Genomic DNA, 12,346 nt, shown 5'->3' on the forward strand with positions numbered 1-12,346 from the left:
TGCTTGCTCATCCACCTCCCTGCTGAGGCCCTAAATCCCACCCACCTGGGCCCCTCTCTGCTGCCCCCTTTTGCAGGCCTTGACTTGGCTCTCTTGTCCTCCCATTGCGTCTTGCCTCAAACCTGAGGCCTTCCCCACACCCCGGTGCATCCACCAATGGCGACAGGTGAACACCTACATCCATTACACGACCCTGATTTCCCAGGACGCTCACAACCTCACATAGTTGTCCTCCATTTTAACAAGTCATATTTCCCATGAATTGCTGGTGTCAGCGTTCAAAGCGAATCTCCTGGACTTCTGCACGCTCTGGAGCGCTGCCCACCCAGACCATGGCAGGGCTTAGAACGGGTTTAGAGAGCACCATCAGCAGACGAATACCCTTCCTTAGTGTATGTGTTATAGTATCGAATCCCTTCCCACCTGAGACAAGAGCTACTTACTGGGTGGACTCTGCCAGGCCTGTTTGGGAGTGTTAATTCCAGGATTGGTTAATGCAGCCGGAGCAAAGAGTCGACAGGCAGGGATGGTGGGGCTACAGGGCAGTGTTCTAAGCATGGCGAATAGTATGCACAGGGGCATGCCGAAGGAAAATGGAGGCTGAAGGAGCAGCGATCTCGGGCTGGGCCCTAGGGATACTAGGCTCCCAAGCAAACCTGAAACTGGGAGTCATTCAGGTTCCTCCCTCCCTCCCCAACCCGCCTATCCAATGAGTCACAGTGTCCTAGAATCTCCCTCTCGGATATTTGCATCAATTACCATTACCACTGTCTTATTTCAGGCTTTTTTTTTAATCTCTCATTACACACATTGCAGAAGACCCCCAGCTGCTAATCTCCTCCTTCTCCTCCAATCCTCCACAGAACACCCAGGCTCACAAGCTGAACTCTTGATGGTAAAATCTCACCCCGTGTCGTTGTCACCCAAGGGAAGTCCAGGCCTGGACACGTGTTCAAAGCCCTCACCTCCAGCCTCAGCCCTCACCACTCCTGGGCTCCAGCTGGACCCCCAAACCTCCAGTTCCATGGTGTACTCTGATCCCCACGTCTTTCCACACACCATTCCTTCTATCAAGAACTCCCTTCCCCACTCCACTTATTCAGTACGTATTCACCGAGCACCTGTTATGTCCGGGTACCATTCTAAGCACCAGGGATACAGCATAGAACCTAAATTTTGGCAGAGTGACAGTAAGCAAGTAAGAGTGCACCAGGTGTTGGTGAGCACTGTGATGAAAAGAATGCAGGAGAATGGGGACACACCTGGGCAGGATGAGCACTGAGGGCAAGGAGGAGTCGGGCGTAAGGGGACTGAAGAGGAAAGATGTTCCGGGTGGAGAAAGGAGCCCACACCAAGGCCCCAAGCCAGAGAGAACAAAAAGAAGGCCAGTGAAAGGAGAGGGTGGGCAGGGGCAGATCGCCTGCCTTCATGAGCCAGGGGGCCCCGGCTGGGCTCCCTCGGGGGGCAGATGCTTCCTATGGGGGGCTTATTAGGGCTTGCTCTTGGGCCCAACACCTGTGGAAGGAAAGAAGAGGGAAGGAAGCAGCATTAGATGGAGGAAGAAGTCAAGCTGAGATCAATGGGAGTCTCAGCCAGCCCTTTGCGGGGTTCTGAAGATGACAAGAGCCTTCAGGGCCATCCCAGTCGGGGAGAGAGCTGGGGCTTCACATCCCACAGCAATCAGTCCTCGGATGCTGCTGCTCTGGGATGAGTCATGACCTTGGGCGAGGGGAGGTCTTCAGCAGTCTCCGGGGGGGCTGAGGCATCTTCCAGCACCACCCCAGCAGTGGGGAACATAAGTCTCCACCCCGGAAGCCGGATCTGGGTGGCATATCCCAGCATCCACACACCACAGTGGGTGTTTGGGTTTACTCTGAGAGTGATCAACAGCTGCTCCCTCTAAGAAGGGGAGTGACGTGATCTTACAGTTTGAAAAGATTGCTCTGAGAATGTACTGTAGGAGGGCAAGAGAAGAAGCAAGGGAGGAAGCTGCTTCAAGAGAGATGGGCATTGCAGACTGGGTGGGTGGTGGCGGGGACGGGAAGACACGCAGAACATGCTGTGGAGGCAGAGTTGATGGGACTTGCTGGTGGACAGGAAGAGAGAAGAAAAGAATCCAGAGTGGCTTCAGGTTTGGTTCTGGGGCAACTGAGAGGATGGTGGTGGTTCCATTGCCAGAGGAGAGGGATGGATTTGGAGGGTAGGGGGAGAGTGGAGGATGGGAATTCCTCTTGGATATGTTAGGTGTAAGATGCCTTCTAGACAGCCCAATCGAAATGGCAAGGAGCTGAATTCCTAATCTGGAATTCAGGAGTGATGTCAGCACTGGAGCCATATTTGAACCAGAGGCAGATATATGGTATTTAAAACCAACAGAGGGAATATAAATGGAGTTCCCCAAGGCCACATCCTGGGGAACAGCTGCACATGGAGGCTGACCCAGAGAGGAAAGAGTGGGGCATCCCCCGAGGAAGGAAGAACACCTGGAACGCAGAAGGAAAGACGCAAGGGAGGGCTTCTGCGGGAGAACGGCCAGCTGGGTCACAGGCCAGAGTCAAATGGGTCTATTCCAAACAAAGCCGGTGGAGTGGCCCTCTGGCACTTGAGGCGGATCTGCCCAAACATGCCCATGATGCCCATCTTGCAAAGCAAAGTCCCCACAATGGCCCGCAGGACGTGCCTGACCTGACTCCCCATCGCCCCCTCTCCTGTTAACTCTCTCTCCTTCTTCAAGAATTTGCTAGAATATTCCTCCCAGTGAGGCCCACCCCCACCACCCCACTTAGAAGTGCAGTCCTCCTGGCACACCTGCCGACCCTGCAGCACCTTTTCTTATAGCACCTGTCACCTTCCGTGACACGATATCCATTTGCATTAACTGCTAATTGTCTGTCTCCCTCCACTAGAGTGTAGACTCCATGAAGGCAGGGAGCTTTGTTTTGCTTATTGATGTATCCTAAGGCTAGAACAGTGCCTAGCATGGAGTAGGTGCAGATGAATGAATGAATGAATGAATGAAGACAAATGAGTGACCACTGGATTTGGTCACACCGAGGTTACCGGTGACCTTGACAAGTGGTGGAGTCTCAGGACGACTGGAGTGTATTGAGGACCACATGGGGGAGGGGGTGAAACAAACTGGGACACAGACAGCCTTTCAAGGGTCCTTATCACACTGTATTTAGTGTTGATGACCTCAAATATCTGCCAGTAACCAGCTGAGCTCCTCCAGGGCAGGGCCCGAGCCTTGTGCATCTCCCCACCCCACCGGCAGCACAGTGCACCCCCACCACTTGGCACATGCTCAGTAAATGCTCACCGAACACCTGAATAAAGCTGTTGAATGATCAGGAGGTGACAAACATCACTTTTGCTCATAACCCATCAGCTACAGCTGGTCACATGGTTCTACTTAATGGCAGGGGGCAGGACATGGAATTATCATGAGTGCCCTGGGGTGGAGGAGGAGACCCATAAAGAGCACAGGAAGTCTCTGCTACTCTATCAAAGGAGCATCCCATTCAATCCACAAATATCAGTGGAGCCCTGACCTGGGGCCAGGCGCCCACCTGCCTGGTACCTTCAAGCCGAGAAATGAGATAGATAAGGGAGACGGGGGCTCTGCCCTTGCAGAGCTCACAGCCTCAGAGTGGAGACAGGCGTGTAAATCAACGTTCTAACACGGCCTTTGAGAGAGGCCTGTCCTAGGCCCCTGGGGCTGTCCGTTGGAAGGATCAGAGAAGCAATACCCAACCGTGGCCTTTGAAAGGCAGCTCACCTGCTCTGGAGAAAGGCGGTGTTCACTCACATCAAGAGCCCCTAAGGACGATGGAAAGGTCAGTCTCAGGCCCTGTAGCATCCTTCACAGAGCTCTAGTTTTCTGTGCAAAATCATTTGGGTCACTAGCATGTTGCAAAACCCTCAAAGTTAATTTAGAATTTCCTGATTATCAATGAATCTGTATTTCCCCCATGGTCAATTTTATAATTCAGTAATGATTTTCACTACCAAGAGTAATTTTGAGAGCGTTAGGCTGGCGAGTATCAGGGTTAACTTGGTAAAGCTTTAGAGTAGCGTCTCGTCCCAGTCCTGCCCGTTGCAGCCACTTCACCTGCAGCCAAGTCGCTTTACTCCGAGATGCCATGGGGAGCCAATCAGGACAGCTCTTACCCACGGCTGGGACCATACCGGTAACCTCCTGTTGAGATTCTGCCACCAGTGTCCCTAATACGCCTTTGCTCAAACATACTGTGAAGTCTTCCACCTTGCCCAAATTTAATATCACTTTAATTAGCAACCTTTGCTGATTTCCTATTTTTAAACTAGTATAGATTTGTACAGAATTTCTTTGCATTTTTCTGTAAGCACCAATTTTCACTTTCCCTGGCTTTTCTATTGCCATAATTATTTTGAAATCTGAAAATATGAGTTTTCGAACAAATTATTTCTGTCAATTTATCATCACATAGGTCATATCACATGAGAGATTCTGTCTTTATAGTATGACCTTCTTGGTCATCTGCATCATCACTTTTTAATCTCATACTCAGTATCGTCCCAGACAGCATCTTCCCAGACTGACTCCATTGCACCTTGGCATCTTGCTAGTCACTCGAATTATCCACTCCAGGACCACCTCCATCTGTGCTTATTCCAGATCTGATGATTTGTCTCTGGAATGACTTTCAATCTGAAAGTAGTGCTTTAAGAAGGGAGTAGAAATAACAACAATAATATCTAATTCTCGTTGAATGCCTACTAGATGCCAGGCAGTGCTAAGCATTTTACCTTCATTGTCTCATTTAATCTTCATACAGACCCGAGGAGTTGGAGATTACCCACGATCCCATTTGACGGATGGGGAAACTGCAGGGTGCAGAGGTTATGCAACTTGCCCAAGGTCACCCAGTTATTAAGTTGAAGAGCTGGCACGTGAACCCAGGACTGATAATCTCCACCACCACGCCCTCAGCATTGCCTGATCTGCCTCTCGGTGCCACCTTTATAAAGATTAAAAAATGAGCACCACATGTATTTTGGTGGCCGTTGTCTCAGCCAGACCAGGCACGCCTAGCAAAATCACTACAGCTCCTGTTTGCATTCACTGTCACTAGTGGCACTTTCTTTGTTCATCTTTCCTGATTTCACAATTAAATCATAGTTTCTCAGTCACGGAGTGGAGCTTCCTCATTTATCCTACGATTATCATGACTGCTCAGACGTGAAGGCGTTTCACTTTCAGTTAATATTCTCCACAATAGCTCAACTTCGTGACATTTTGTTTTTTATAAGATATTTGGTGATGAATCACTGGTATAATTTTTGCTTATTGACTCTACGTTTTTGTACATATTTGGTCCCATTTAAAACATTATCTGAGCAATGCTATCCTGAAGGTTAGTTTATACCTGCTAAAACAACTGATGGTTTTCACCATAGCATAATTGGGTTGGTGGCCACGTAGATTTTTTTTTGGTACCTGACCCCAAGGTAGGCCACTCACTCTACTAGCCACTAAAAGACAGTGAGGGCCCCCTTCCTGTAGCACTGGGAGGAGATTTTAGCTTTAATACAGAATTCTGATGAGCTAACTTCAAATCCCAGAAGAAACAGCACAGTGCTTAATTTCAGAATAATTGATATACTGCTGATAATATAGTGGTAATATTATCTTGACAAGCATGCCATCATGATGAAACCACTCCAGCTCATTGAATGTGAGGGGATAACTAAATCTGAAAAGGACATCAGATTTCGAAGGGATGCCCAAACATTTTTTCTCCCTTATCTCCTTATCATCCAAGTCCAAACATCTTATTTTTAAAATTTAGTTGATTTTTATAAGTCAAAAATTGGAGGGGATATTTCCAACCATTATTTGAAAATTCTAGACTCATTATAGCCAACAATATGTCAAATGAATTAAACATGCAGACTTAGTTAAACCTCAGATGACGTCATGGTGGTTCTTGGTCATTGGTCAGTACTACCTTTCAGTTTACAAAGTGTTGGAACGTTGACAATAATTTGCCTACCTTAGAAAGAAAGAAAGCGTAGAAGGAACAGGGCCTCTATTTTTAGAAGTAGTAATTTCACAGATATCAGGGCACCAGACAGTGTACAAAATCAATTGAGTCACATTTTGGGGGGGAGAGCCTGCTCCCTAATGGAGAAAACAGATTAAATCATTTCACCCAGTTTTTATGACAGTGCTTCGTAAGCAAACTTCAAGTTCTATAATGTTTTAGCAAGTCTAGTTCTAAAATCAATATGCCAACATAAATGTGGGGAAAAATATTTAAGACATTTAAATGCCTCAAATTGATAGCATAAAACATACCAAATATCAAAATGAATCTTGGAGACGGTTAAGTACAGTAAGTACTTTTAAAATCACATTTAAATGCACGTTCATATTTCTGTTTTCAATAGGGTGAGTCATGTTCTGGACCAAGGTCAATAAGGCTGACTCTTACTCAAAGAGAAGAGGTAAAGCTCTCAAGTTGCCAAGATTTTTTTTTTTAACAGAAAGGAAAAAGAAACAAAGAAACAAACAAAAACCAGTCACATCCCTGGTCTTTTTTAAAAATAGCTTCAGGGTCAGATAAATGTAGTCAGCATTTTTAACCATCTATTCATCATGTGCACAGAACCACAAGAATCCTCACGTCTCGATTGGACAGAGGTGCTCAGCTGTTTTGAAATGTTGTGCTAAGAAACACCACCATGTCGCTTGTAGATACACGGTGTAAGCTGCTGTTTGGAAAGGGCCACCCAGACCAATGCCCTTTGGTGAGTTCATCATTTCTCCCACAATCTGGCGTCTGGGTCTAGAAATCCAGGACGAAGACAGTCAGCTTCCTCTTGCCTGTCCGGGAATCAGCACAGCCCATGTCAGGGACAAGGCTGGATCCCCTTGATGTGTGGCCACTGTACAGGAAGGAGGTTCCTGATTGACTCCAGAGCTCGTCTTCATGGCACTGAGGACAGAGGCTGGCATGGCCACCACCAGCCTCCGGCCCTGCCCCGCGTCTGGGTCCCTGGGAGAGGCAGAACCGCCTCCCCTCGTGCCTCCCAGTCCTGAGCACACACAAGTCTCAGAGCATGCACCACTTGGATTGATGACTCACGGCTACTTCCCCAGAGAGGATGCCAGTTCCTTGAGGGCAGGGACCATGTGGTATTCATCTTCCCAGTCCCAAAGCCTGGGCCATGACAGGAACATAAATCATAAAGCTGAAGGCAGGGAGGGAGAAAAGGAGATGGCCAAGAGACGGACCTGACCCATATCCCCACATGCCTCCCTCTTTATAGACTACGTCGCTCATCAACTAATTCACTCACTCATCCAACACAGGCCATGCTTCTTGCTTCCTTCCAGCTTATCCCCATCTGCACACACCATTCTCCCTTCCCAAGTCATCTACCCGAAGCTCTGTGCTCTGGGTTCACCCCTCCCCATTAGTAGAAAAAGCAGATAAAGGGCTGACCACTAACAAATTCCACCCAACACATCTGAAATACTCCCAGAGCAGCTCATTTGAAAGGTCACAGACTTTGCTGTCAGATCTGGTTCCAACTCCCACTCCTCCACCTCCTAGCCTTTATGAGCCACACTTTCCTGGTGTGTAAATGGGATTTATCATTCCTAAAGAGCAGGGTGGCTGTGCAGATCAGGTCACAGTTGAGAGCAGACACTTGTCCAACACTAGCTGTCATCCTTCACCCCAGTCCACAGCCTTGGGGATGTAGATCCATTCTTTACCAAAGGAATCCCATGGTGCAGATTTTAAAGGAATTGCATTCTTCACCTCCTTTCATAATAGCAATTTATGGAATAACACAGAAGAAATCCCATCTAAATCCATTTTCTTGCTGTACACAGTTCATAACCAAATACCCAGAATTACTACTGCTGTTACACACACATACAATGTCCTCTCCCAATCTTGTTTAAGGCAAAACCGTTGGAGGTGTCGACACAATCCAGTTACCATTAGTGGCAATGGTCTACTGAACTGGAGGACCTTGAGGTGTCTTTGGTCTTTAAGGACCAGGGTGGTGAGAAGAGAGGAAGAGGCAATCAGGCCCTTCCGAGAAAGGGAAGCACATGGCAGACTGATGATTCTGGTTGGGGAGGTATTTCAGCTTTGTACCCTCCTTTCTTACAATAATGTTTAAAGACAAGGCTTCCCAGTTGTGAGAACCCAGTGGGATCAACACTTAACCTGACCCAACTTCAACCACACTGGAGAGCGAGCTATGGCCCAGTCCAGTCTGAGCCTAATTGAGCATTTGATGTGGCGTTCACATTGAAGGTGGCTGTCATAGTCCATTTACACAGCAATCTAACATTTCACCACTTCCCATTCCCATTCTCTTCACTTTTCGCTCCTTTCTGTATCATATGCTTCCCCTAGTGCTAACATGCATATAGGAATACTATCCTCATCTGTAGTGGGTTGAAAATAAGCCTCCAAAAATAGCAGGTCCTAATCTCTGGAACCTGTAATGTGACCTTATATGTAAAAAGGGTCTTTGCAGATGTGATGAAGTTAAAGATCCTGAGATGGGGAGATTATCCTCGATTACCCGGGAGGCCCTAAATGCCTTCCTATGTGTCCTTATAAGAGAGAGGCAGAGGGAGATTTGACACACAGAGAGAAGACAATATGACCAGAGATTGGAGTGATGTGGCCACAAACTAAGGAATGCCAGCAGCCACCAGAAGCTGAAGGGACACAGAAGGATTCTCCCCTAAAGTCTCCGGTGGGAGCACAGTCCTGCCAACACCTTGATTTCACCCCAGTGATACTGATGTTGGACTTCGGGCCTCCAGAACTATAAAAGAATCAATTTCTGCTGTTGTAAGCCACCGAGATTGTGGTAGTTTGTTACAGCAGCCACAGGAAACAAATACATCACCCTCTACCCCAACCTGATTTTTTAAAGGGACAACATCCCAACCCACAGGTTGGACAAATTTGGACATCTAGACGCATGTTCAAAATGAAATGGATGGTTAAGAGAATCAGAGCTGACAAAACTTCCCACTTCCAAATCCGCAGGGGTTTATGTTTTTAAACCCATATAGACCTCCCTCCCAATCTATGAAGAGGCCGTGTGTGTTCGGTACAAGAAATGCAAGTAAACCAAGTTATAGTATTACTAATACAGTCATGCAGCACATAACATTTCAGTCAACGACAAACCACATGTAGGACAGTGGTCCCACAAGATTAGTACCATATGGCCTAGGTGTGTAGTAGGCTCTACCGTCTAGGTGTGTATAAGTACACTCTATGAAGTTCACCTGAGGAAATCGTCTAACAACACAGCTCTCAGAATGTATCCCTGTCATTGTGCGACGCACAACTGTACCACGGAATCAGACACCACTGTAACACAGCTGCTGAGGGAAAACTGGCCCTAGCAACAGGCCAAAGCTCTGGGAACACACAGGGTAACAGACACGGCCTCTGCACCCAAGGAGCCACAAGCTAGCGGAGAAGCTGGCCCGCCAGCAGCCAGTACATAATAGACGAATAGATGGTACAGTGGAGCGACGGCAGCACAGAGGCAGGAGGCCTTGGTCTGATGCCTGAAAGAGAAACCGGATCTGCCAGCAGATTGAATAGGAAACGGGCATCCAGTCCGTGTCCGTTCCAGCTGTGCGAGGCCAGAGCAGCTGATGAAGTGGGGCAGCAGAGAGCAAGCCCTGTCGAAAGCACTTTGTAGGCCATGCCCAGCCCTGAGGCCGCAGATGACATCAGATTTGCATTTACAAAGATAAACTTGACTGAAAACAGACTGGACTGGGAAGAGAAGGAGCAAAACTGAAGCGGAACGTGGTTGAGTGGCTACAATGATAGGCCACAGACCCTGGAGGCTGGGAACAGCAGGAGGGCTGATGAGGACAGATGTAAGGGGCACTGAAGATATAGACTGATGGGACTTCATGGTGGCTGAATGCAGAAATGGAGAGAGGAGTCTAAAATAGCCATCAAGTTTCTGGCTTGGGTGACAGGGCAGAGGGCAGCCCCATTAATTAAGTAGGACAGGGACAGGGAAGGAAGAAAAGGCTTAAGGGAGGATAGAAGGCAGACAGGAAATTCAGCTGTGAGCTTGCTGAGCGCATAGCAGTGGGTTATCCAGATGGTGATACCTAGTAAGAAACTGGCTACATAAATGACGTGAAATGTGTGTAAATAAATATACATGTCTATGGTGCTAGAGACTCTGTCGGGATGCATCAGTGTACGGATAACACTCAGTAAAATACGTTGTGCTCCTACTATAAGCTGAGCACCGCGCCAGGCCTTGGGCAGGCAGAGGTGAACAAGAAGCCCACTATGGTGATGGGAGGGTACGGCAGGAAAATCCAACAGCATATGCACACATGGTGTACAAGCTACACGAGGTGCTATGGGAGCACAGAGGGGGAGCACCAAACCCAGGAGGAGGCTGAGGAGGTAAAGGTGGGGGGAGGGAGGTGGTGAAATCCTGGAGGAAGCAACATGAGCCAGCAGGATGAAATTATCAAGGTCAAGCAGTGGTGCTTGCATGGTGGTATGGGGGGGGGCACAGGGAGAAACAGCTCAGGGGGAAAGAACAACACACAAGCCACCCAGAGGCGAGAGACAGAGCATGACTTGTATAGAGAAGGTGTGTGTGTCTGTGTGGGTGTCGGGGGAGACACAGGATTACAGGGGGCCCAAGTCATCACTCTGGTTGGTCACATTATGGAGTTTAAATGTCATCCTTAGAGCAACTGAGAGCCATCAAAAATTTAAGCAAGGGAGTGGCAGGATCCCTTTTGCTTTTTGAAAAGACCACTTTGACTGCAATATGAGGGTGGATTAACAAGGAAAAACCCTGGAGGCTGGGGCAGCAGCTAGGAGGCCGTTGGGGTGGAAAGTGGTTGCACTTTCAGAGAAACATTCAGGAGGCAGACGGAGCAGACTTGGTGATAGGCTGAATACCAGAGAGAAAAGACAGGCAGAGATGCCCAGGTCCCGGCTCAGGCAGCTGGGCTAACGTCCCAGCGACGGCTGAGACTGCACTGGGTGAGTGCAACAAGAGGGCGGAGTTCAGAACCTCGGGAACCCAAGGCGAGAGGACGGGCAGGGGCAGAGGAGCCCGCACAGGAGGCCACACCAGAGGTCAGAGAAGAGGTAGAAAATCCAGGGGGATGACGCATCACTGAAGCCAGTAGGTACGAAGAAGGAATTGGTAAAGGGTCACAAATCAAAGAGGTCAACTGAAAAAGTAGGTTCTGCTGCACTTAGCAGTCAGGTGCGTTTCAGTGAAATGGGGAGGGCAAAACCTGATCACATGGCTTAACGGGGAGACACCTTCCTGATGCAGCTAGAAATGGACACAGGTAGAGGGAGATGGCTTTTGGCACATGGTATAGTACGCACACTGAGAAGTAGAAAACCTGGCTTCCAGGTCCAGCTCTTGACACACGGCTCAGAATTCGTTTTCTCACCTGTAACACAGGGATAACAATGTGCTCGCCCAGTCTAATCGCGGGGGACCCTAAAACGCAAGGCCCTTTGAAAGATTCACAGTCACTGTGGCACTCTGCCTCCTTTTAAGTACCAAGCCGCTTTTTGCTCTACCACCATTCAGTTCAAAATACAGACACTTTTTAAAGTTTTCAACAGTCATAGGAGAAAAGTTTTAGGTGCAAGATCCTTCCTTTGAGACTGAGTCCTCTTAAAATTAGTGAAACTAAAACAACTGATGATAGAACTGTTAATTTTGGAACAAGTTTTTAATTTTTACCAACCTAATGCTAGATTATTTCTCACACATACTCCTTGAACATTTCATAAATTATTTTACCTGGCGTCCTGTGGATAAATTCAACTTTAAAAAATTAAATGTCTTTGTGGGCCGGCCCCGTGGCTTAGCGGCTAAGTGCGCGCGCTCCGCTGCTGGCGGCCCGGGTTCGGATCCCGGGCGCGCACTGACGCGCGGCTTGTCCGGCCATGCTGAGGCCGTGTCCCACATACAGCAACTAGAAGGATGTGCAGCTAAGACATACAACTATCTACTGGGGCTTTGGGGGGAAAATAAATAAATAAATAAAATCTTAAAAAAAAAAAATTAAATGTCTTTGAAAATTTAACAGACATTTGGAAAATATTAAACAACAGGGATTTAAAATCCAGGAATTTAAGAGTCCAAAAATATCACTTTAATGATTTTTTTATTTATTTTTCCCCCAAAGCCCCAGTAGACAGTTGCATGTCATAGCTGCACATCCCTCCAGTTGCTGTATGTGGGACGCGGCCTCAGCATGGCCGGAGAAGTGGTGCGTTGCTGCGCGCCTGGGATC

This window comes from Ceratotherium simum, chromosome 27, assembly GCF_057802395.1.
Source record: "Ceratotherium simum simum isolate JZ-2026a chromosome 27, ASM5780239v1, whole genome shotgun sequence".
NCBI lineage: Eukaryota > Metazoa > Chordata > Mammalia > Perissodactyla > Rhinocerotidae > Ceratotherium > Ceratotherium simum.